General features: G+C 40.7%; 1 non-coding gene across 1 annotated transcript; it reads left to right on the top strand.

Annotated features, from left to right (window-relative positions):
- Positions 1-3,051: 3,051 nt before the first annotated feature.
- On the top strand, positions 3,052-3,157 carry LOC140852313 (small nucleolar RNA R71). The gene has a single exon (XR_012135217.1). It is a non-coding gene; the product is annotated as a small nucleolar RNA R71 (small nucleolar RNA).
- The last annotated feature ends 23,460 nt before the right edge of the window (positions 3,158-26,617 follow it).

Here is a 26,617-nt window from a genome sequence, read left to right as displayed (position 1 = left end):
TGTTGAATGCTTTCAAACAGTCTTCATCAAAGACAAAAGGTGTATCCTTGGCCAACAGATTGCACAAGGGTCTTGAAATCTTGCTAAAGTCTTTGATGAAGCGTCTATAAAATCCGGCATGACCTAAGAAAGATCGTATTTGTCGGACCGAAGTAGGGGGTGGTAGTTTTGAAATGACCTCAACTTTGGCTTTATCTACCTCGATCCCTTTTTCAGAAATAATATGTCCTAATACAATTCCTTTTCGCACCATGAAATGGCTCTTTTCCCAACTTAGGACAAGATTTGTCTCCATACACCGTTTAAGAACTTTTGAAAGATTATGGAGACAATCCTCAAAGGTGGTTCCAAACACAGAAAAATCATCCATAAAAACTTCAAGACATTTGTCCACCATATCCGAAAAAATGGCCAGTATGCACCGTTGAAATGTAGCAGGTGCATTGCAAAGCCCAAATGGCATACGCCGAAAAGCGAAGGTGCCATAGGGGCAAGTGAAGGTCGTCTTTTCTTGATCATCCGGAAATACAGGTACTTGATTGTACCCTGAATAACCATCAAGAAAATAGTAGAAACTTTGTCCTGCTAACCGTTCTAGGATTTGGTCGATGAAGGGCAATGGAAAATGATCCTTCCTAGTAACGGCATTCAGTTTTCTATAATCTATGCATACTCGCCATCCAGATGATATGCGAGTTGGAAGTAGTTCACCTTCTTCGTTCTCCACCACAGTAATACCAGATTTTTTTGGTACTACTTGAGTGGGACTGACCCATTTACTATCGGATATGGGGTAGATGATTCCAGCATCTAACCACTTTACCACCTCTTTCTTTACTACTTCACGCATGTTTGGGTTCAATCTCCTCTGCATATCTCGATGGGGTTTGGCATTTTCCTCAAAATGAATATGATGCATGCAAATGGAGGGGTCAATTCCTTTTAAATCGGCAATGGACCAACCGATAGCCTCTTTATGTTCCTTCAGAATACCAACCAATTGTGCTTCCTGATTAGGGGTCAAGTCTGATGCAATGATTGCCGGGAGGGTGTCATTGAGTCCTAGAAATACATACTTAAGCGTGGCAGGAAGAGGTTTCAATTCTAACGTAGGTGGTGATTCTAAAGATGGGACTATTGGTGTACTGGCTAATGTGGGCAATGGCTCATACTTGATTGTCCATGGAGGAGTGGTTTTATCATGTGGTGTATCTAACAAGATGTTAACTTCTTTCCTATATTCCTCAAAGTCACACACTCCAGAGTGAGCCAAGCAAGTATCTGAGGGGTCTGGTGCTAGAATTATGGGTGTTGAATCTTCTATAATATCTTCTAGTGTATCTACTTCGAAGCAACTATCCATTGATGGTCCTTGGGAAGCACCAAACACATTCAATCTTAGTTTCTTATTCCCAAACGATACGTCCATGACTCCTGTCCTACAATTAATGCATGCATTTGCCGTAGCTAGGAAGGGTCGTCCTAAGATAATGGGAATTTGTCTGGGGTTGCCACTTAATTCCATATCGAGAACCAGAAAATCAACTGGAAAGTAAAACTCATCTACCTTGACCAAGACATCCTCAAGCATTCCACGTGGTTCCTTAATTGATCTGTCGGCTAACTGCAGTGTGACTGATGTGGGTTTCAGTTCTCCAAATCCAAAAAGTTCATACACCGAACTAGGTAAAAGATTCACACTTGCCCCTAAATCCAAAAGAGCTTTTTCAATGTGATAATCTCCTATAACACAGGAAATGATGGGGGCTCCTGGGTCCTTAAGCTTTGGAGGAGTGGCATGCTGGAAGACAGAACTAGCCTGTTCAGTGAGACGTACTTTCTTTGGGATTTGTGATCTAGATTTACGTTTTTGGGTGCACAAATCCTTCAAAAATTTGGCATAAGCAGGGACCTGTTTGATTGCGTCTAGAAGGGGAAGATTAATTTGGACTTGCTTAAATAATTCCAACATCTCATCGAGTTTTCCTCCCTTCTTATCTGCAGGAATAGGAGCTTTCAGGGCATCCGGAAATGGGGCTTTAGGCAAGTAAGATGATTCCGGTGCAGTTGATTCCTTCTCTATTTTTAGGTCCTCCTTGTTCTTGGGTGATTTGGATTCGGTTAGAGATTTAGGGTCGGTCTCATTGGTTTTACTAGTGTGTTCAATGACCTTCCCACTTCTCAGAGTCATGATTGATTTGGCATGTTCAGAAAAAGCTTCTGAGGTATTAGAACTCTCAATCACAAATTGCCCTCTTGGGTTGCTCTCTGGTTGGCTAGGTAATTTTCCTCCTTCCCTCGTACTGAATGCAGTTGCTAGTTGACCTATTTGGGTCTCTAGCTTAGCAATGGATTGTGTGTGGGAGTTAAGGGTCTGAGTGTTGACTTCTAATCTTTCTAGTGCTTTCAGGACTTTTTCCTCAAAAGCTGAACTGTGACCAGTAGTAGATGGTTGAGGAGCATTTTGAAATTGATGGTATGGTCCATGCCTATATGTTGAGTCTTGATATTGAGGTCGAGGTGTGGCAGGACCAACCACTGGTTGTGGTCTCCAAGAAAAATTTGGATGGTTTCTCCAGCCGGGGTTATAAGTGTTCGAATATGGATCGTTTCCTGGTCTGCGAGCTTGTTGGACTTGCTGAACCTGCTCGTGCACAAACTCAGGAAATTGGGGTGCGGTTGGGCATTCACTAACAAAATGGTTCGGACTTGCACACAATGCACAAACTTCTTGGATTGGATTAGGTGGAATTGAGGATTGTCCAGTGTTTAGAAGACGATCTAATTTTTGGGACAGTTCATCTACCTTTTGATGGATATCTATGGCATTTCCTACTTCATATATTCCACCTCTTTTTGAGTTTAACATGGGTTTATCTCTAATAGAGGCAGACATATGATGTAATGAATTTTCACTTAAAATTTCAAACAGTTGCCATGCCTCATCCTCACTTTTCAGCATAAATGTCCCACCGCATGATGCATCGACCATGTGTCGATGTCTTTCAGAGAGCCCATCATAAAAACATTGGATTAACTGCCACTTGGGTACAGCATGGTGGGGGCATTTTCTAATAAGGTCTTTTAATCTCTCCCATGTTTCATGAAACATTTCTCCATCTAATTGGGAAAAACTAGTTATGGCTTTCCTTATTTGATTAGTTTTTCCTATGGGAAAATATTTCTTGAGAAACTCTCCTTGCAGCTGGTCCCAGGTTGATATAGTCATGGAATCCAAAGTATGTAGCCAGTATTTGGCTTTGTCCTTAAGTGAAAAAGGGAATAATTTCAACCTAAGAGCATCATCGGAGAAGTTGTGAATTTTTACAGTTGAGCATATCTCAAGAAATTCTTCAAGATGTTTATAAGGGTCTTCATTACTAAGTCCATAAAATGAAGGTAACATTTGGATTATACTGGACTTAATTTCATATTGAGTGGCCTCCACAGGGGGTACTTGAATACAAGGAGAGTAGGTATATGTGGAAGGAGTAAAGTACTCCTTCAATTGCTTGGGTGGATCATTCTCCTGATTTCGATCCATCTTTTTATGTCTGTTGGCTCTAAAGGTTCTTTCTATTTCTGGATCAAAAGGTTGGATTTCTGGTCGTAACGATCTACGGCCAAGCATATACCTTACAATTATACTATAGAGCACACACAGAATTTTTTTTTTTTTTTTTTTTTTTTAATATATTTTTATAATAAAGTGAGAAAAAAATGAAGAAAATCTAAAGAGAAGAACCTAAGAATCTTAAATCTATGAAAAGGAAGAAATTAATTAATGTTTAGATGTTAATTGCAATCAACTTAAACAATCATAGACTCTCTATCCTAAGGTTAACTTAGATCTAGACAGCTCCTACCTTTCAAGATTGCTTTTGAGCACTCCAAGCTCAAGACTGACTAATTGACTCAGCCAGGTAAGCGTAAGATGTGGGAGGTTCCCTGCTCGTTGCTTTCCTTAGACACCAACTAAGTTGGCCAGGTCAGTCAACGGAACCAATTGAAAACCACTTTCTTTAATCACTTGCCTTAGACACTGAGCAATTAACCAATCCGCACTCGGTTCAACTCTAGAGCTTTCTTATCCTATTGAGCTCGAAATTCCTAGGGCTGACGTCTAGTTGATTTTAAATTAAGGTCTAGGTTATGCAAATGCAAGGGAGTGATTTGTGGGCCAAGGAAGGGTGATCAAATCTCCACCTTATCTGGTTAATGGGTTATTGCCCTTAAGATTAATTATGGAGATGCAATGCAAATAAACAAGGTGTCCAATCAAGTTAGAAATTTTTATATTTGAGGTTACGCTATTTTAGTTAAGTGTTATGAAATGTCAGTGGTTTTTTTTTTTAATATAATTTTATCTTTTTATTTTTTTTTTTAATTTTTTTTTTTAATTTTGCAAGAAAATAAATTTAAGTGATTAAGTCTAAAAAGCAATAAATTACTGGGCTATGAAAAGTAGCAAATTATTCTAAGCAGCAAAATTCTAAATAGTAAATTAGTTATGCAAGGTAATTCTGTAATTATGCAAATAAGATTATCTAGCTAGAAAGTACTGAAAAAAATTTTAAAACGAGAAATAAAAATTGAAAAGTATTATTTTTTTTTTAAATTTCTTTTTTTTTTTTTTTTAAATTTTTTTTTTTTTTAATTCAACCGTGCCAAGATCCCCGGCAACGGCGCCAAAATTTGGTGCGTAGTCGTTGATAGCACCAAAAATAACTCTACTCACTACGTAGGTAGGATGAGTCGAGATCGTATCCTCAGGGACCTTGGGCTAAGTTGAGATTGCAAGGTAAAAGAAAGAAGCGTTGTTTTTGATTTAAAAAATAAATTATCGTAAAATTGAGGTAATTAAAAATAAAGAGCTCGGGAGTTTTGAATTAATTTGCACTAGCAGAGTTGTATCTCTTTTTTAACTAAATAGATGTGATTAATCTTAGGAAAAATACCTGTCTTTCCTCGGCACGCTCCGTACCCGTAGATCACGGCGCGTCTCCGAAAAGACTAGGTACACAACTCTTCTTTCCTCGGCACGCCTCGTATCCGTAGATCACGACGCGTCTCCGGAAAGTAAAAGTTGTTCCTAATATTAATCTAACAAGAAAGCATAAATAAAAGCATATGATATGGAGCAAATAAAGAACTCATGACAATTTAAATAAAAAGCATAATCTTTATTGCATATAAAGAAATACAGGAAAGTTTAGAACAATAAACCATCTCTGTATCGTTACAAGATTTCTTCTCCACTCCCGAGACTGCTAGCCTAGCTGCTCATGAAGTAGTCCCTTTCTATTCCTCTATGCAAGGCTTTAGAAGAATTTCTGGGCTCCTCCCTCTAATGGGAGTACAAAAGCCTTTTTATAGATATTAGGGGGGAGGAGTTTTACATGGTTTTCCGATGTGGGACTAAAAAAAAATACAAATCTTTCCACTTGAAATATTTCCAAATAAAAATTTAATTTGCTCGCCACTGTGTCTGCGGTGCGCGCCTACCCGCATCCTGCCCGCGTCCTGCCCGTGTCCGTGCCGCGTCCCGCGTCCGTCCCTGCGTCTGCCCCCGCGTGTTCACGCGCGTTCACGCGCACCTGGTTCTTCATTTGAATTCACACGCGCCATCTTTTTTCTTTTGAATTCATATCACGCGCCAAAGGATTCACGCACGCCCAGGAACCAAAAAAATTCACGTGAAACCCTTTTCCCTTTTTTTTTTTATATATTCCAAAAAGAAACAAAAGTTCCTTCATAATGACATCTATATCCTTTTTGGATTTCTTGCATAGTATCTTCATTTTCTATAATACCGGATGCGTCTTTCTTTTATTTTAATTTTATTTTAAGTCCAATTTTCTTCAAACTTGAATCTTTTTGATCTATGAATCGGACTCTTTGTATCGGCGATCACCTTTCCTGTAAAACATAGAAAGAAACATCAAATTCTTAATAAATAAGATAAATTAAATATAATTTCTTAATTTAAAATACTTAAATTAAGTGTTTATCAGAGGGCCCTCCCCTTGCTTTTTACGGGGTTGCGTAGAAGTGTGAAGGTACCGCTGAGGGGCCTTTTTCCTTCATCCGATCTTGTTGGGCGGTCGGGTTTCATCACCATCAGGATGAGGTTCTCCTTCCGTTCCTGACGTAGTCGATTTCGACTCAAGTTAGGATGAGGTTCTCCTCCTGTTCCCAACGGAGCCACGGGGGCACATAAGGGCCATTGCAAGGGTCTCTCCCCCCATCCGATCTAAAAGAACTGAGCCTTCAACTTTGCTCATGTCAGGACGAGGTTCTCCTCCTGTTCCTGACATGGCTGTGGGGGCGTATTAGGGCGTTGTAAGGCCTCTCCTCCCATCCGGTCTAAAAGAATCGGGCCTTCGACTTTGCTCATGTCAAGAAGAGGTTCTCCTCCTATTCTTGACATGGCTGTGGGGGCGCATTAGGGCGTTGTAAGGCCTCTCCCCCCATTCGGTCTAAAAGAATCGGGCTTTCGACTTTGCTCATGTCAAGAAGAGGTTCTCCTCCTGTTCTTGACATGGCTGTGGGGGCGCATTAGGGCGTTGTAAGGCCTCTCCCCCCATCCGGTCTAAAAGAACCGGGCCTTTAACTTTGCTCATGTCAGGATGAGGTTCTCCTCCTATTCCTGACATGGCTGTGGGGGTGTATTAGGGTGTTGTAAGGCCTCTCCCTCCATCCGGTCTAAAAAAACTGGGCCTTTGACTTTGCTCATGCCAGGACGAGGTTCTCCTCCTATTCCTGACATGGCTGTGGGGGCGCATTAGGGCATTGTAAGGCCTCTCCCCCAATCCGATCTCAAGATAATCGGACTTTCATTTTATTTATGTTAGGATGAGGTTCTCCTCCCGTTCCTAACATAACCTTATTTTAATTGTTTGAAGGGGTTATCCCCAATCGTAACAAATCCATGCCAAATGGGAGGAACATGCAAAGTCGAAAGGAATTTAGATTCAGGGCAAGGTCGTAAGCGATACATTTACAGGTTTCCCAAGTTCCATGGTCGTGGAAGGTTTGCTCCTCCTTGAGGCTCTCGGTGATGGAGTCGATGGTCCCAATTGGAGGTCGATCTCCGGGCTGCTCCTCCCTCCTTAGCGGTTCAGATTGTGGCAGGACCCTTGGCCGATCTTCTCTACCCTCAGGCCAGCATCGGATGAACCTGTCGAGTCGACCTCACCGGATGAGCTCCTTGATCTCATCTCGGAGCTGGATGCATTCCTCCGTGTTGTGGCCGTGGTCGCGGTGGTAGAGACAGAACTTGTTGGGGTTGCGCTTCCCGGGGTGTGTGCGCATCCTCTCTGGCCTAGGGAGCTGCTCCCTGACCTCCATCAGTACCTGGGTCTTCGAGGCATTGAGGGGGGCGTAGTTGCGGAATCTTCCCAGTGGAGAACCCCGTCGAACCCCGCGATTCAGACTTCTCTGCCTACATACCCGGAGTGGAGTATGGGCACGCTTGTGCCCAGGAGGGGATCGAGAATGCGGTCGAGCTTCTCTCGACCTTTTTTCAACTGCGGGCTTACTCGAGTCTCCCGCCTGCCGCTCTCTCGCGGTCTCCTCATCCTTCATTTTGAAGGCTTCTTCCACTCGGGCGTACCCTTCAGCCCGAGCCAACAAATCAGCAAAATCCCTGGGGTACTTCTTCTCCAGGGAGAACAAAAGGTCATTCTTCTGAAGGCCGCCCTTCAGAGCGGCCATTGCTACTGATTGGTCCAAATTTCAGACCTCCAGCACTGCGACATTGAAGCGGTTGATGGAGGTCCGAATGGACTCCCCCTCCCTCTGCCTGATATTCATGAGGGACTCCAAACCCTTCTGGGGGCGCCGGCTACTGACAAAATGGGCCACGAATTGGTGGCTCATTTGATCGAAGGAAAAGATGGTACCCGACTTCAGCACCGAGTACCAGTTTCTCGCCGCTCCCTTTAAGGTGGATGGGAAGGCCTGGTACAAGATGGCGTCGGGTGCGTCATGAAGCAGCATCATCGTCTGGAAGGCTTCCAGATGATCGACAGGGTCCAAAATCCCGTCGTAGCTTTCGAACTGGGGGAGTTTGAAGTTTGCCGGGATCGGTTCCTGCATGATCATTTGAGAAAAGGGGGGGTTAGTGCAAATATCCTCACCATAAGTGGAGGGAGCGTGGTGGAGTTCTTCGATTCACCGATTCATTTCCTGGACCTCCGGTCCAGGAAATCCTCTCGACTTGGGGTCTCGAGGGTCCTCTGACAGAATGGGAGCAGAGATCTTCCAGGGGTAGAGTCATGATCCGATTGAGGGCTCTCCACCCTCGGGTTCGTCTTCCCAGAAAAGATGGGGCGGCTGGCCCAAGTGGCCTGCCCCACTGCCGGATTCTGGCATTCCGGTGACACCCTTTCCAGGCGCACTGATGCTTGCGGCTACTGCTGCTGCTGCATGGCCTGTACGGCCTCAGTGAGGCCTCTGACCTGCTGCGCCAGCAGATCAAATTGCTCCGCACCGATCACCGTCGTCGTCGTCGGAGGAGGCTGGGAAACTGGAGGTGAGGCCGGAGCCTGAGATCTGGCCGTGGAGGCCGTGGATCGTCGTGTGGACGCCTTGCGGGGAGGCATCAGGCAAAGACCAAGTAAAGGAGGGAGGAGAGGATGCCGGAAAAGATACCCGGGGGCGGTCCCGTTGAGCGCCCCTTTAAGAACAAGGGTACCGCGAAGACACAGGCCCCTTTTTCTAGTGCCAATCTTGTTGGTGCAAAAATCCACTTACGTCGGAGAAGCTGGAGTCGCGGTCGCCGTCGGGACCTGCAAAAGAAGTCTAAACCGGAGGTGGGGTTGCTCCGGCAAGACCCTCCGATGCTCAAGTCAGTTCTCTGCCTCAACAAGAATGGAGTGCTCGAACGAAAATTTTAGCAGAGTTTCTAGGTAAAAATGAGAGCTTATAGAATAACGTATCTGGGGTTCCCCCTTTTATAGATGGAGGGGGCAACAAACTGATGGTGATGCCTGTAACCGTCTGACAATGGGCCGCCCATAGTCAGGAAAAGTTTGTTGCGGAGAGTAGTGGGGTGGATCCGTGGCTATTACTGGGGCGTGCCACGTGGAGTCTGCCACGAGGAGCGGAGCGGCATCCGTTGTCGCGACTTGCCAGAGGATAGAAGAATCGCGCGGTATCCATCGCAGGAAGTGGAGCAGGACCGTGGCCATTATTACTGCCTGCCAGGGAGTGATGGAGCCGCATGGAATTCGTCGCAGGAGGTGGAGCAGGGTCGTGGAGTGATGGAGCCGCGTGGAATCTGCCGCAGGGAATGGAGCAGAATCGCGGCTGTTACTGCGGTGCGCCAGGGGGTGAAGGTCTGCCGGCTGAAGTCCGGTTGGAGTGTCTGGCGGAGAGAGGTAGTTAGCCATTTGTCCGAGAGGAGCTCGGAATCCTGCTTTCGCAGGAGTTCGGATGGAGTCTTCCTTCAGTCACAGCCGGAGGTGGAGTTCAGCTCCCGTAGGGGTCTGGGCAGAGTTTCCTTGCTGTTGGAGTCGTGGGTGGAGTCCGGCTCCCTTAGGAGTCTGGACGCAGCTCACCGGCAGCTGAAATTGAGGACGAGGCCCGACTCCCGTAGGAGTCAGGGCGGAGCCTACTTGCAGTCGGAGTCGCGGGCGGAGTCTGGCTCCCGTAAGAGTCCGAGCGAAGTCTGCCTGCAGTCGTTGGAGTTGAGGACGGAGCCCAGCTCCCGTAGGAATCCGGACGGAGTCTTCCTGCAATTAAAGTCAGGGGTGAAGTCCGGCTCCCGTAGGAGTCTGGACGGAGCTTACCAGCAATTAAAGTTGGGGACGGAGCCCGGCTCCCGTAGGAGTTCGAGCGGAGCTTACCAGCAGTTGGAGTTGTGGACAGAGCTCGGCTCCCGTAGGAGTCCGGGCGGAGTCTACTTGCAGTTGAAGTTGGTGACGGAGCCCGGCTCCCGTAGGAGTCCGAGCGGAGTCTACTTGAAGTTGAAGTCGGGGACGGAGCCCGGCTCCCGTAGGAGTCTGGGCGGAGTCTACTTGCAGTTGAAGTCGTGGGCGGAGTCCGGCTCCCGTAGGAGTCCGGGCGAATTCTGCCTGCAGCCGTTGGAGTTGAGGACGGGGTCCGGCTCCAGTAGGAATCCGAGCGGAGTCTTCCTGCTACTAAAGTCAGGGGCGAAGTCCGGCTCCCGTAGGAGTCCGGACGGAGCTTACTAGCAGTTGAAGTTGGGGATGGAGCCCGGCTCCTGTAGGAGTCCGGACGGAGCTTACCAGCAGTTGGAGTTGTGGATGGAGCCCGGCTCCCGTAGGAGTCCGGGTGGAGTCTACTTGCAGTTGAAGTTGGTGATGGAGCCCAGCTCCCGTAGGAGTCCGGGCGGAGTCTACTTGCAGTTGAAGTCGGGGATGGAGCCCGTCTCCCGTAGGAGTCCGGGCGGAGCTTACCATCCGTTGGAGTTGTGGACGGAGTCCGGCTCCCGTAGGAGTCCGGGTGGAGTCTACTTGCAGTTGAAGTCGTAGACGGAGCCCGGCTCCCGTAGGAGTCCGGGCGGAGTCCACTTGTAGTTGAAGTCGGGGACGGAGCCCGGCTCCCGTAGGAGTCCGGGCGGAGTCTACTTGCAGCTGTTGGAGTCGAGGATGGAGCCTGGCTCCCGTAGGAATCCGGGCGGAGTCCACCAGTAGTCGAAAGTCGGAGAGGACCTGCGAGGGTCAATCCCATTGAGAACTTCGACTGAGGGTATTTTATATCCAACAGTCTCGTAATTGACTCATTTGACTTGCGGCTGCAATCGAGGTCAGCACTGAACGTGAATTCACAGGTCATTTTTGCGACATCCTTCAGAAAAGCCTTCCTTATCCTAATAAGAGAGAGGAAAAAATATTTATATTAAACAAATAACATGACATGTAAGGATCCCATGATGAGAAGGTGAGAATAAAAAAGAATAGTATTGGGATCGGTTTAAAACTCCCTGCACGTCTCTTCTCTTTTCCCATTGATTTTTGACAGACCTTTTTTTTTCCCCTCTCTCTCTCTCTTCTCAAGACTTCCCTCCCTTTTTTAAATATGCATTAAAAGAAGGGCTTTAGTGCCGCCCAGCAGGGGTTTTGCTGGCCAATGGGTCCTTCGACATAGCCAAGGGGGATCGGCCAATGGCGTTTGGTTCGACTCGTTAGCAAAAAGGCCTTAGCAATGCATGCAAAAGCACGAGATATTTGCCTTGGCTACACTCGCCTTAATGGGGCACATGAGGAGAGAAATAATAGGCCCAGGTCGGCCAAATGTCGAGCTTACTTCTGCTTGAGAAATCATTTGATGCCACCATCTGATGAAGAAATCACAAATAGAGCATCAGGGAGCAGCTATCCCTACTTCCTCTAGGGATCCCTCTTCAAAATATTCTTGACAGCCATGCTTGACTTCCCAGCCTTTGAATTAAATGAGTAGCGTCTCCTCACAATACGTGGGGGAGGAACCACATTGAGCCATTAATGAGAGGCCGAAGCTTGAATAGGTGGCCAAAATATATGCAGGGTGTAATAGAGTGAGACTTGATAGTTGCATGGCGCAAACTGCCTTGTTCCTTCTAGAAACCGATCGGGGGAGGTTGCGGGGGACACCTCCAGTAGCTAATGTCGAGTTTAATCTCCGGCCAAAGCTTTTGCCAGTGAGCGCTTCCTAGGTTAAAACATCCCGAGGATGCTCTCCTCGACAATACTATGGTAGGTTGCATGCTCTTCCCCAAAAGCGGACAGTCACGTGGGCGGCCAATGCCAGTGTGAGAGAGCCCCAGCCCTTTTTTCAATACCAATCTGTTGCGCATGAATCTGACTTGAGCATTGGAGGGTTCCCACCAGAGCCGCCTCCGGTAAAAATTTTTCTTGCAAGTCCAGTCATTGTCGACTCATCGGATTTCATCATGCTCTAGCACCTTCGATCTGAGATAGGTGTGTTGGAAAATGTGACCTAAAGCCAATCGTTTGACGATTGTGCTAATTATAAATGTATATGAATTGATCATTATAAAAGTTATTTGATTTTTTTCATCACAAAGTTACATCTTCTTAATGAACTCCTATGTTGTGATGAAGTCCTTAAGACTAATTTGATCGATAAAGGAGGATTTATCGCTTAGTCCTTAAACTTGTTCACGACCAAATGATACGCTATTACTAGGATGATAGTGATTTTTAAGTGTAAGTCATTGTGTGCCATATGTATTTGTTGTCCTCGTAATCAAGTAGTGTGGAGACATTGATATGATATGCAAGTGAGATATAGAAGTACATTTTATTGAACATGACCAACTGCGGAGTACTCTGCTGTCAAGAGTAGCTCACGAAGGGTATGGGTATAAATGTTCCTCTGATCTGAGATCACCACGGTGACTTACAAACAACTCACTGTGCGTTGGTACCGGACTATCTAAATTTCTAATTCAGTGATTGAAAGATTTTTAGACATAGTCAAGTACTTGTTAAGTCGGTGTGTAAGTCAAGAAGAGATTGACCCCTCTGAATAAGTAGGAGTTAATGCGTCAATATAATTTAATTTAATAAAATCTGAGTCTAGATAATCTATGTGATGGATTTGAAAGATTGAAATGCAATGTGGATGACTTATTTAGAGTTGACAATTAAATCCTAAATCGTCTTTGAGCATTCAGTATCAAAGAGTTGAATTATACAGCAACCATACGCTAACAGGTTCTTGAATGTTGCTTTGCACTCATTCGACCTATCCGGACGTTGGATCTCATTGTTAAATGGTTACATCGATTAGTTCAAAAATTTATTCCTGCACTATCGACTTAGATTCGAACCTATAGGATCACACTCAAAAAAAAATTTTGACTGATCATGTGACTGATCAACGATTAAGAAATCATTCAAGGGTATAATCATCAATTCGATTGATGATTAACCTTAAGCAAAAGTTATGATGAAATACTTCGCTAAGCATTAGTAAATTGATGGAGGATAAATTAGTAATTAAATTACTGATTAGCTCAAGTTAATTGAGCAATGATGTTTGGATCAAATCTAATTGAATTTGATTCAATTAGGTTTGACCCAATTAGATTATGAGATGACCTAATCGCTAAGGGAGAATTATTCCTGATTTGATTAGAACTTTGGTTCAATCAATTTCTAATTAGATTAAGATTTGATTAAGAATTTAAGAGCCTAATTAGATTGGATTTTATTTATCATTTGGGTCTAACCAAATTTGATTTGGTTGAAGATCAAGTTGGGACCAAAATCTAGAGTCCAATTAGATTGGACTTCTCCCTAGTGCCAACCCATGACCATGCCAAGAAATATTTCATGCCATCTCAGATTTTTGTGAATTATTTCCATGTACAAAGCTCCTTTGTCACCCCCTTTGGATGAGGATTATGGTGTTTGCAACTTGAATTTTGAATTCAAGTTAGGATTGGATTGGTTTTGTTTGAAATTCAACTTGAATTTCGAATTCATATTTGAATCAAACTACCTGACATCCTATCCTTATCGATATGGGACACCAACCTTGAGATGGTTGCTGGGGTGTGTGTGCGACATCAGAAAGAGGTTTTTACCATGAAAAATCGAGAGTAATTGGGTGGGGGTGTGATCTCTTCTGGGCAGAAGTCAATTGGCGTGAAAAACCCTAAGTTTTCTTACCAGGGTTTCAGGAAGAGGGAAAAGAGAGTTGAGAGAGCCTCACCTCCACTTTTCTTCCATCACATTCTTCTCCTAAGTGTCCTTCTTCAACCTCTAGAAGGGTTTGAGAGCTTTGAAGGAAGGAATCAGATCGGATTGGAGCTTTAAGTGGACGTCTCGTAGAGGCCAGACATCCTGTGCAGCTACAAGCAACGAGGATGAACCCTTTACCATATTTTCTCAGCAATGATGATCATCGATCGATCCATGCTCAAGTATGGAGTTATGAACTCTGTAGGATAGTAGATCTGATCTACTATCGAATAGATGTGATCTATTGCTTAGATACATGCACGTTGTTTTATTTTCAGATTTTATATACCATATATCATATCATAGATCTTAGAGTAGGTTGATTTAATGATTAGATCATATGCATATTTGATTAATATGATTAATCTAGTTGCTTTTCACTGTAATTTATTTCAAAAAATTTTAAAATATATGCATAAAATCACCTACAATCTCCTTCATAAATTTTTTAAAATTATTAAATCCTCAAAAATAAAATAGTTATGATGATAACTAGATCATTGCCTCCCATTAAGTTAGATAATAATGGATCCAACGATTTAGATGACCATTGGAGGTGCCACACGCCTGGTGCTCATCTGGTTGTCGAAATTGTCATTCACAATATGTTGATTCAAATGTATCTTTCTGATGGTGGTCAAGTTGGCCGAGCCACACTTGGGTCAAGTCATTCATTCATCAGATATGCTAAATTTTGATATGTTAATGGTTGGACCTAATCAAGACTTTCATTGGAGGTGCCACATGCCTGCTGAAGAGGAGTCTGGGGTAAAATTAATTACTAGCAGTTGTTTAGTGAAATAATTGGTTTAGAACCTATCTATAGATGCACAGGTGTTGCTCCTAGATTGATTTTGATGATTACAAAGCAGATTGAAGGGATACAAATAATTTTAAAATGAAAAAGTCCTTATGCTCTTCAAGGGCAAAATCGTAATTTTACTAAAATCCTGATTTGATAGTATCATTTGATAGAACAAATGATTTGTAAACTATTGGTGAAAATTTCATTGTATTTGGACTTATATTTTTGAAGTTATGAAGGTTTGAAGTGCATGAGTCGACTCATGAGTCAACTCATGGCACTGTGAGCTAATTGGCACGCAAAAAAAAAAATTTCATGGCATGCTGGATTTTTGACTTGGCACGACCTGTGAGTCGACTCATGAGTCGACCCACAAGGCATGAGTCGACTCATGAGTCGACCTCTGCTGATTTGAGCCGAAAAATCCAGAAATCAGACCTTCTGGTCTGTGCAACAGAAGTCGACTCATGAGTCGACTCCTGATGCATGAGTCGACTCATGAGTCGACCCCTGTGACGGAAAATGTCAGCAACGACTATTTTTTTTGCCCATTTTAATTGCCATTTATGCTTCCTAAAATTGCTCTAACGGCTCTTTATCTACCTAAATTGTTTTCTCTTGCTTCTAATGCTACAAAATACTTAAAATGGTGAAAGAAATTGCAGATTAAATAGCGGATCAAACGTGAAATCAAAAAAATGAGAAGAACAGAAGAGAGGATCCAAAATCTGCACGAAAAAGCCTGAGATCAACGAAAAATCCAAAAAGAAAAAGAGAGAGGATCCACAATATACCAGAGAGATTGTGAAAGAGAAAAGCAAGAGCTTTCAAGGAGAGAATCCTTCACGCCTATTGTTTCAACCTTGATCTAGAGATCGTTCAAAGCTTTCAAGAGATCTTCAATCAACAATCAACCTCTTCTCAAGCATTCAAGCATTCATCCACTTTGAGAAAATCTGAAAAAGGGGTTCATCATTTGAGTAAAGTTTTTATTGTTATATTTGCTCATTTAAGGAGCTGTTATTGTATTAATCCGTGCTCTAAATATTCTTACTCTTTGTAAGTTTTTGTTCTTATTTTTGGAGGATTTCCAAAATAAGGAAAGGTTGATCCGAACCTAAAATCGGAGTGTTTTGGGTTTACTTGTACCCGGGAAATAAGTGATCTAGCTTGGGATAGCTAGTGTTGGAGTTTCTGACGTTTTGTATTCGGGTTGAATACAAAGGATAGTGGATTGAAATTCCCAAGTAGGATCTTGGGGAGTGGATGTAGGTGCAAGGTTAGCATCGAACCACTATAAATTCTTGTGTTTGTGGTGTGCTTTATCGCTTCACTTTATATCTTTATTATATTCTTGCATTCCTGCTTTAGGTAATTAATATTGAATTAAAGTCTTTATTTTGTTCTTCATAAGTAATCAGTTGGGCTTAAAATTTTTAGAAACCCAATTCACCCCCCCCTCTTGGGTTGCATAGCTGGGCAACAAGTGGTATCAGAGCCGGTGCTCTAGCCCTTTTTTGATCTAATAATCAAAGAGCCAAAGATCTATGGCAACCCATGTTGGTATTTCTCTAGCCGAGGGGCAATCAACAAACCGACCTCCACTTTTCAATGGGTCTAATTACACATATTGGAAAGCTCGGATGAAGATTTTCATACAAGCACTCGACTATGATATGTGGAGTATCATAGTGAATGGTCCTCACACACCCACCAAGATTATAGATGGTGAGGAATCAACCAAACCTGAGAAAGAATGGGATGAGGTTGACAAGAAATTGGCACGATTAAATGCCAAAGCCATGAATGTTCTTTATTGTGCACTAGATGCAAGTGAATTTAATCGCATTTCTACTTGTGCATCTGCTAAAGAAATATGGAATAGGTTAGAAGTAACCCATGAGGAAACAAATCAAGTAAAAGAGTCTAAAATAAACATGCTTGTACATAAATATGAATTGTTCAAAATAGAGCATGATGAGTCCATAACTGCTATGTTTACTCGTTTTACTGATATAATCAATGGTTTAAAGAGTCTTGGCAAATCTTATACTAACAGTGAACTTGTAAGGAAGATTCTCAGGTCACTGCCAGGAACTTGGGAAGCCAAGGTGACTGCCATCCAAGAAGCAAAGGACTTGAACACTCTACCTCTAGAAGAGCTTCTTGGATCCTTGATGACTCATGAACTTAGCATGAAGCAACATCAAGAGGATGAAGTCAAAAAGAAAAGAACCATTGCCCTCAAATCTACAACTTCGCCTGATTATGAAACGGATGACTCTGAAGATGAAGATCAGGATGAAGAGATGGCTCTCATCACCCAGAAATTTAAGAAGTTTCTAAGAAAAAGGAAACAGGGGATGAGAAAGAAATTCACAAAAGGGGATCAAAGCAAAGAAAAGGAGAAAGATCAACCCCCTATATGCTACGAATGCAAGAAGCCGGGATATTTCAGATCCGAATGTCCACAATTGAAGAAAGGTCCAAAGAAGTTCAAAAAGAAGGCAATGATGGCAACCTGGAGTGCGAGTGATGACTCAAGCTCCGACGAGGAAACCTCAACAGAACAAGCCAACCTGTGCCTGATGGCACACGAAAAAGAGGTAACTTCTGAATCCACTAGTGAATTTACTTTTGAAGAATTGCATGAAGCATTCTATGATTCAATTGATGAATTAAAGAAACTAGGGAAGAAAAACAAAGAACTGAAATTGGAAAATCAGTCCTTAGTAAAACAAGCTGAAAATCTTTCAATTGAAAAATTCACCTTGATTCAAGAAAATCAAAACTTAAAGGATGAAATGAACAAGCTGAAATTTATAGTAGATAAGTTCACCTTAAGTTCAAACAAACTAAATATGATCTTTGAAAATCAGAAAGCTATATATGATAAGGCTGGACTTGGTTATAAACCCCTGAAGAAACAAAAATTTCTGAAGGATATTTATGTAAATTATTCAAGTAACAAGTCTACAAATATTACTTGTTTTAAATGTGGAAGAATAGGACATAAATCATATACATGTCTTATTAACAAATATGCAAACACAAAAAAAATATGGGTTCCAAAAGGAACCATTCTGACTAACCTGAAAGGACCCAAGAAAGCTTGGGTACCTAAGACAGAAACTTGATCTTTGCTTGCAGGTGTGTCTAGCATCCCAAGAAGGAAACAGGAAATGGTATCTTGACAGTGGATGCTCGAGACACATGACTGGTGATGAATCACAATTCATCATGCTTGATGCTAAGGATGGAGGGATGGTCACCTTTGGAGATAATGGCAAAGGAAAGATCATCGGGATAGGTAACATTGGTATCACTCCCTCCAAATACATTGAGAATATTTTATTAGTTAAAGGTTTAAAGCATAACTTACTTAGCATTAGTCAATTCTGTGATAAAGGGTATAAAGTAAGTTTTGAATCATCTGTTTGCATTGTGACGAGTCCTATTAACGATGGCATTAAATTTATAGGACATAGGCATGGCAATGTTTATATGGTAGACTTGAATGATTTAACTAAATTAGACATGCAATGCCTAGTTTCCTTAAATGCTAAAATAAATGAGACTAGTTGGCTGTGGCATCGTAGACTTGCACATATTAGCATGCATTCTCTTTCAAAATTAATCAAAAAGGATTTAGTTCTCGGTTTGCCAAAATTAAATTTTGAAAAGGATAGAATTTGTGATGCATGCCAATTAGGTAAACAAACTAGAGTATCATTTAAATCCAAAAACACTGTTTCAACTTCTAGACCTTTAGAGCTCTTACATATGGATTTATTTGGACCAACAAGAACCACTAGTCTAGGAGAAAAATGATATGGATTTGTAATAATAGATGATTACTCTCGTTTTACTTGGATTTTCTTTTTAGCTCACAAAAATGAAACTTTTCAAATTTTCACTAAATTTCATCGAAAAGTCACTAATGAAAAAGGATTTTCAATTCAAAATATTAGAAGTGATCATGGAACTGAATTTGAAAATCAAGATTTTGAAAATTTTTGTGATGAAAATGGAATTGGCCATAACTTCTCTGCTCCTAGGACACCCCAACAAAATGGGGTAGTTGAAAGGAAAAACAGAACCTTAGAAGAAATGGCCCGTACCATGCTTTGTGAAAGCAACCTTCCAAGATATTTTTGGGCGGAAGCTATTAACACAGCATGTTACATTTTAAATCGTGCTTTAATAAGATAATTTTTAAAGAAAACCCCCTATGAACTTTGGAAAGGAAGAAAACCAAATATTACCTATTTTCATATTTTTGGTTGCCGATGTTTTGTATTAAATAATGGAAAAGAAAAACTTGGTAAATTTGATGCAAAATCAGATGAAGCAATCTTTCTAGGTTACTCCTCCACTAGTAAAGCATTTAGAGTTTTCAACAAAAGAACTTTAGTAGTTGAGGAGTCCATACATATTGTCTTTGATGAATCTAACGATCTTCCTTCAAGGAAGAATGAGGGTGTTGATGATGCAGATCCACTAATAGAAGGTATAAAGGAGATCACTCTGAAAGATTCAGCAACTCCAGAAGACAAGGATCAAGAAGACGAACAAAATGAGAAAGGTGAAGAAATTCAAGAACAACCTCAAGGTACAAATGACTTACCCAAGGAATGGAGGTATGTTCACAACCACCCTAAGAAGTTAATAATTGATGATCCTATGCATGGGGTAAAAATCCGTTCTTCACTTAGAGATGTACTTAATCATTGTGCATTTGTATCTCAACTTGAACCTAAAACTTTTGAAGAAGCTGAAAATGATCATAACTGGATTAATGCTATGCAAGAAGAACTTAATCAATTTGAAAGAAATAATGTTTGGACCTTAGTGAAAAGATCTAAAGATTATTCAATAATTGGCACAAAATGGGTCTTTAGAAATAAATTAGATGAGCATGGAAATGTAATTAGAAATAAAGCAAGACTGGTTGCTAAGGGATATAATCAAGAAGAAGGAATTGATTTTGATGAAACCTTTGCACCTGTTGCTAGATTAGAAGCTATTAGACTTCTACTTGCATATGCTTGCTTTATGAATTTCAAGTTATTTCAAATAGATGTTAAAAGTGTATTTTTAAATGGATATATTTCTGAAGAAGTATATGTAGAACAACCCCCTGGATTTGAAAATCATACTTTTCCCAATCATGTCTTTAAATTAAATAAAGCTTTATATGGTCTAAAACAAGCACCTAGAGCATGGTATGAAAGGCTAAACAAATTTCTACTAAATAATGGTTTCTTAAGAGGCAATGTAGATACAATCCTATTTATTAAAAGAAACCAAAATGATATGCTAATTATACAAATTTATGTTGATGACATAATTTTTGGGTCTACTAATGAATCCCTTTGTCAAGACTTTGCTAAGCTTATGCAGGGAGAGTTCGAGATGAGCATGATGGGAGAACTCACCTTCTTCCTCGGACTCCAAATCAAACAATCAAAAGAGAGAATCTCCATCACCCAAAGCAAGTACACCAAGGAACTACTCAAAAGATTTGAAATGGAGAACTGCAAACCAATTGGCACACCAATGAGTCCCTCAAGTAAGCTTGACAAGGATGATGAAGGTAAAAGCGTAGACTTAAAATACTATAGAGGTATGATTGGCTCATTATTATATCTAACTGCAAGTAGGCCTGATATCATGTTTAGTGTTTGCTTATGTGCTAGATATCAATCTAATCCTAAGGAATCTCATTTGAATGCTGTTAAAAGAATCCTTAGATACTTAAATGGTACACAAACTATAGGGTTATGGTACTCTAAGGACTCATAAATTAATTTGTTAGGATATTCAGATGCTGATTTTGCTGGATGTAAATTAGATAGAAAAAGCACAAGTGGAACTTGCCAATTTCTTGGAGTTAACCTAATCTCATGGTTTAGCAAAAAACAAAATTCGGTGGCACTGTCTACGGCTGAGGCCGAATACATTGCAGCCGGAAGTTATTGTGCTCAAATCTTGTGGATTAAGCAACAACTCGAAGATTTTGGAATCAAACTTAATGAAACACCAATAAAATGTGATAATACAAGTGCCATAAATCTATCTAAAAATCCAATACAACACTCAAGATCCAAACATATTGAAATAAGACATCATTTCATAAGAGAACATGTTCAAAACAAAAATATAATTCTTGAATATGTTAGCACTGAAAATCAATTAGCTGATATCTTTACAAAGGCCCTTAGTGAGGATAGATTCTGTGAAATTAGAAGAAATCTAGGAATTCTAGATCCATTTGCCTAAAATTTTTCAATTTCCAAAGAATTGATTAGAGCTCAATTTTCAACATCTATCCTGGTCCCAAAAGCTCAGATTTATCACTGTAAAAACTTATCATTGAGCAAAATTCCTTCTCCCAAAATTTCAAATTTTTCTGGAATTTATTTGCATTTTTTCTGAATTTTTGAACTTCATGAGTCGACCCCCATGAGTCGACTCAATGGCAAACTTGTAAATCCCACAAACTTCCCACGGGCTCATTGTTTTTAAACGGGAACCCTGTTTGTGAGACGACTCATCTTCTCATCGTCTTCCTTCCGAAAGCCGTTCTTTCCAACTCTTTTTTGCTCCAAATTCAAGGATTTATCTCGAGGCAATTCTCCCTCCTACTCTCCACCAAAAATCGCTTCCTTGGAAAAGAGATTTCTCGTGCTTTCTCGCATTGCTTGGCGCGGTTGGAACGTGCCCTAGCACTTCACCGAACTTCCAAAATCCACTTCTTTTCTCCACTAAAATTTCTCTTTACTCTCTTGTGATCCCTCCTCCTCTCAATTCAAGTCTTCTTGTCTGCTACCTTATTGGATATGGCTCCAAAGATGAAACTTCTCCAAAGAAGGAAATCAATCCGTGAGCCTGAGAAAATTGTCCGAAAGAAAAGGCATGCTCAGTCTTCTAGTATTTTCGCTCCAGTTTCAGTACCTGCTCAAGGTCCCTCTCAATCCTCCATAAGCCCCAGTGTAAATCCTCTTTCTGATAGAAAAGTAGAAACCGGGAAAAACATAGATTTTCGGTTCTTTGAGAAAGAAGGCTTTACTTTTGCAAGTAAGATAAAAAATCAAGGATGGGAACTCTACTGCTCCCTTAAGGAAGTCACCTATGTTGATCTAGTTAGAGAGTTCTACCAGAACCTACATTATGGAAACGGGTCAGTGACTTCAACAATCAAGGGGATTGACATATGCTTGGATTCTAGGATATTGGGAGAAATACTTCAGTTGCCTAGTGAAGGATACTCATATATGGAACTCTCAATTAAAGAAGAAGGGATCAGAATTATCTTAGGAGAAGCTTTTTCAGGAAGTTTAAACAAATTGGAAGCAAAGCTATTGTCCATTGAGATGAGGGTCCTGCATCAGATTGTAACAAAACTCTTCTTTCCTAGGAGTGGTAGACATGACTTACTATCTGGCAGAGATGTATGTGTCATATTTCATATCATCACTCAGACCCCCCTAAACCTCCCTGCACTTATGATAGAGGCCATGAGAGAAACTTTGAACAGATCCAAGGCACACTTGCCTTATGGTATGGCCCTTACTAGAGTATTTAGGAGGTTTGGAGTTAGCAGTGAGGGGGAGACACCTACCAAGCTCTCACATGTGGACACTTTCAGCCAACACAGCCTGCACCGAATGGGAATTACAAAGACTGTTGGTGGTTGGATCAAGGGCTCTGAAGAAAGAGCTGAAGAGAGAGCTGAGGAAAGAGCTGAAGACAGAACTGAAGGCAGAGTAGAAGAAGAAGGTCCATCTTCTCCTGTACATGACTTCAGGGCAGCATCACCAGATACCCAGTTCATTCCTGATACTGAGGCTAGCCCTTCTGAGTTTACTAGGATGCCCACACCAGTGTATCAGCCAGAGAGCAGAGCACCTCATTCAGAGTTCAGACTGGCTGACGATCAGATCGAGCATATATCACAGCGTGTGGCTTCTTTGCTGTCTAGTCAGTGGGGTAGTACTTCTTTTGCACCTGGTGCCACTTCTTCTGATCAGACCATTACTCCCCACATCTCCACTGTGTTTCAGATGATATCAGATCAGTCCATCAGGATACAGCAGCTTGAGGACACAGTCTGGAGACTTACTGGCAGAGTTCTTGACTTGCAGGGGCAAGTCCTTGCATTGGCCCATCCCAAGCCACAGGAGTCAACCATTGAGGTCACAGACCTCATTGCAGAGGCTGGCAGACTCAGAGGAGCACTAGAAGATGGATATGAGCTACTGAGGAAAGAGATCCGAGGATTGAGTGAGCATGCTACCACTCAGTTCACTGCTCTACTTCAATCTGTTTCCAGAGCACTGAACGTACTTGATTCTATCAGACTCACCCTTTCTGTTCAGTCCTTAGCATCTCAGCGTTCTCAGCCTCCCAGTTCATCTCGTTCTCCTGCTCGTGCCAGAGGCAGATGGGGTAGAGGACGTACTTCTGATCCATCAGCTTCTCATACCATATCTGATGACTCCGATCCATGATTTGTCTTGATCATTACTAGGTCCTAGGAGTTAGTATCTTGTTCTAGGATCTATACCTTGGGGCCATGTATTGACAATTAGCTGGTTGAATTTTATTTTTAAGAACTATGTATTGAAATAATTATGATATTAATGGAATCATCTTTTACCTATATTTCTATCTCTTTGTAATGATATCGATCATATTTTGGTTATATATTTTCTTCTTGTTGAAATATTGTCTTCTCCTTGTTGTTGTTTGCTGTTGATAATTGCTATATTAAGGGGGAGCAAACATCTGTGAAAAACTCTAAAGGGGAAGAAATTAAAGAATGTTTCAGAAAAAGGAAGAGTTAACTATGTTTGATGATGTCAAAAAGGGGGAGAAATTAAACAAAAACAAAAATTAAAATTAAACAAAAAGCAAAACCCTAAATTATGAGAAAAAAGGGGAGAAATTAAACAAAAACAAAGATTGGAAGATTAAACCAAACTGGAGAAATTAAACAAAAAACAAGAATTGAAAGATTAAACCAAACTTGAGAAATTAAACAAAAATTGGAAGATTAAAAAAAAAAAAAAAATATTGGGAAACAAATATTGGAGAAATTAAACAAAACTTTGAGAAATTTGGTATCGAAATTTGGTATCAGACAGAAATTAAACAAAAAGCCATCCATCAAAAGCAAAATCATAAGTACAATGCAAATAAGTATTTTTTTTATATGCTCTGATATATTTCAAAATTCAAACTTGCTCTGATACATCTTTTGAAATTTTATTTACCTTGATACATCTTAAGAAATTTGATTTACTCTGATACACCCTAAAATTTCTTTTAACTTGCTCTGATACATGATAAAATTTAATCTGATACAGTGTGAAAGTTTCTCTGATATATTATAACATTTGCTCTGATACAGTGTTAAATTTTCTCTGATATATTATAACATTTACTCTGATACATTATAAAATCTTTTCTGATAACATTGTAAAAATTATTTTTCTTGCTCTGATACATTGCAAAATTTATTTATCTTCTCTTGCTCTGATATATCTTAAACTCAAAATGATCTAATACCCTTTTCAAATCTTTAAGAAAATGGACAAACTATTTTTGCATTTATATTACATGCCAAAAGAATCATACTCTTTTCAAGCATATACACCTATAATGGATTCTTTTGAAATTAATGCATTAACATAAATATTTTTGTTCAAATATTTTGTCATCATCAAAAAGGGGGAGATTGTTGCTCCTAGATTGATTTTGATGATTACAAAGCAGATTGAAGGGATACAAATAATTTTAAAATGAAAAAGTCCTTATGCTCTTCAAGGGCAAAATCATAATTTCACTAAAATCCTGATTTGATAGTATCATTTGATAGAACAAATGATTTGTAAACTATTGGTGAAAATTTCATTGTATTTGGACTTATATTTTTGAAGTTATGAAGGTTTGAAGTGCATGAGTCGACTCATGAGTCAACTCATAGCACTGTGAGCTAATTGGCACGCAAAAAAAAAAATTCCATGGCACGCTGGATTTTTGACTTGGCACGACCTGTGAGTCGACTCATGAGTCGACCCACAAGACATGAGTCGACTCATGAGTCGACCTCTGCTGATTTGAGCCGAAAAATCCAGAAATCAGACCTTCTGGTCTGTGCAACAGAAGTCGACTCATGAGTCGACTCCTGATGCATGAGTCGACTCATGAGTCGACCCCTGCGATGGAAAATGTCAGCAACGGCTATTTTTTTTGCCCGTTTTAATTGCCATTTATGCTTCCTAAAATTGCTCTAACGGCTCTTTATCTACCTAAATTGTTTTCTCTTGCTTCTAATGCTACAAAATGCTTAAAATGGTGAAAAAAATTACAGATTAAATAGCGGATCAAACGTGAAATCAAAAAAATGAGAAGAACAGAAGAGAGGATCCGAAATCTGCACGAAAAAGCCTGAGATCAACGAAAAATCCAAAAAGAAAAAGAGAGAGGATCCACAATATACCAGAGAGATTGTGAAAGAGAAAAGCAAGAGCTTTCAAGGAGATAATCCTTCACGCCTATTGTTTCAACCTTGATCTAGAGATCGTTCAAAGCTTTCAAGAGATCTTCAATCAACAATCAACCTCTTCTCAAGCATTCAAGCGTTCATCCACTTTGAGAAAATCCGAAAAAGGGGTTCATCATTTGAGTAAAGTTTTTATTGTTATATTTGCTCATTTAAGGAGCTGTTATTGTATTAATCCGTGCTCTAAATATTCTTACTCTTTGTAAGTTTTTGTTCTTGTTTTTGGAGGATTTTCAAAGCAAGGAAAGGTTGATCCGAACCTAAAATCAGAGTATTTTGGGTTTACTTGTACCCGAGAAACAAGTGATCTAGCTTGAGATAGCTAGTGTTGGAGTTTCCGACGTTTTATATTCGGGTTGAATACAAAGGATAGTGGATTGAAATTTCCAAGTAGGATCTTGGGGAGTGGATGTAGGTGCAAGGTTAGCACCGAACCACTATAAATTTTTGTGTTTGTGGTGTGCTTTATCGCTTCACTTTATATCTTTATTATATTCTTGCATTCCTGCTTTAGGTAATTAATATTGAATTAAAGTCTTTGTTTTGTTCTTCATAAGTAATCAGTTGGGCTTAAAATTTTTAGAAACCCAATTCACCCCCCCCCTCTTGGGTTGCATAGCTGGGCAACAACAGGAGTTGGTCGAGCCACACTCTGGTCCATGTGCAATCTATGAGGATTCTAATATCTGCTAAAAAATTAATATAATTTTTTGAATTAGAGGTAGAGGCTACCAATTCGTATAAAATAGTGAAAAAACCTTTAAACTAAAGTCTAAATCTTTAGGCTTAATAATTCATGTACATTTAGTTTTTTTTTTAATTTTTCTTTCAGTTATGGCTAGTAGTCTGTTGCTCTGCTCACTGTTTGATAAGTGATAAGTTTATAGAATCCAACTTCGATAGCTTGTATTGAAAGTTGAAAATTATTTCAGAGCACGAAAGGATCCTGTATGTTCTTACAGATCCAGCACTTGAAGTTCTCGAGCCCAATGCATGTGATGCGGTCAGAGTCACTTATCAAAAATGGCTTAATGATCGAACCATGGTGTGGTGATAAGGGATGCGATGAATATGAATTTAGTTGTAAATTCGAGGATGCTCAGGTCAAAAGAAATCTTTCAAATGTTGAAGGAGTCATTTGGCACCTTTGAAAGTGTATCTTCAGTGGAAGGTTAGTCCTTTGAGAAAGAAAAGAAAAAGAAAGTGCAAGTAAGTTGTGCTTGGACTTTAGAGCTCGAACTGACTAAGAAGTCTAAGGTTAACCCGAATATGGTAGAGTGCTTCTTTTGGAAGAAGTAGGGACACTAGAAGAAGAATTGTCCTCCGTATCTAGCGTCTCTTGATCCGAACAGGCTAATGAAGAGAAATCAGCAAATGATTGCTGAACAAGGTACTTATATGATAACATCTTATAATTTTTCTGTTCGTAATACTACTACCTGGATATTAAATATCAGAAGTCCAATTCATATCTGCAAATTGCTGCAAGGATTTTAGGTTAGTAGAAAGTTTGAAAATAGCAAG

The sequence above is a fragment of the Elaeis guineensis genome, chromosome 10, assembly GCF_000442705.2.
Source record: "Elaeis guineensis isolate ETL-2024a chromosome 10, EG11, whole genome shotgun sequence".
In the NCBI taxonomy this organism is placed as follows: domain Eukaryota; kingdom Viridiplantae; phylum Streptophyta; class Magnoliopsida; order Arecales; family Arecaceae; genus Elaeis; species Elaeis guineensis.
This window is presented reverse-complemented; position numbering and strand designations above follow the sequence as displayed.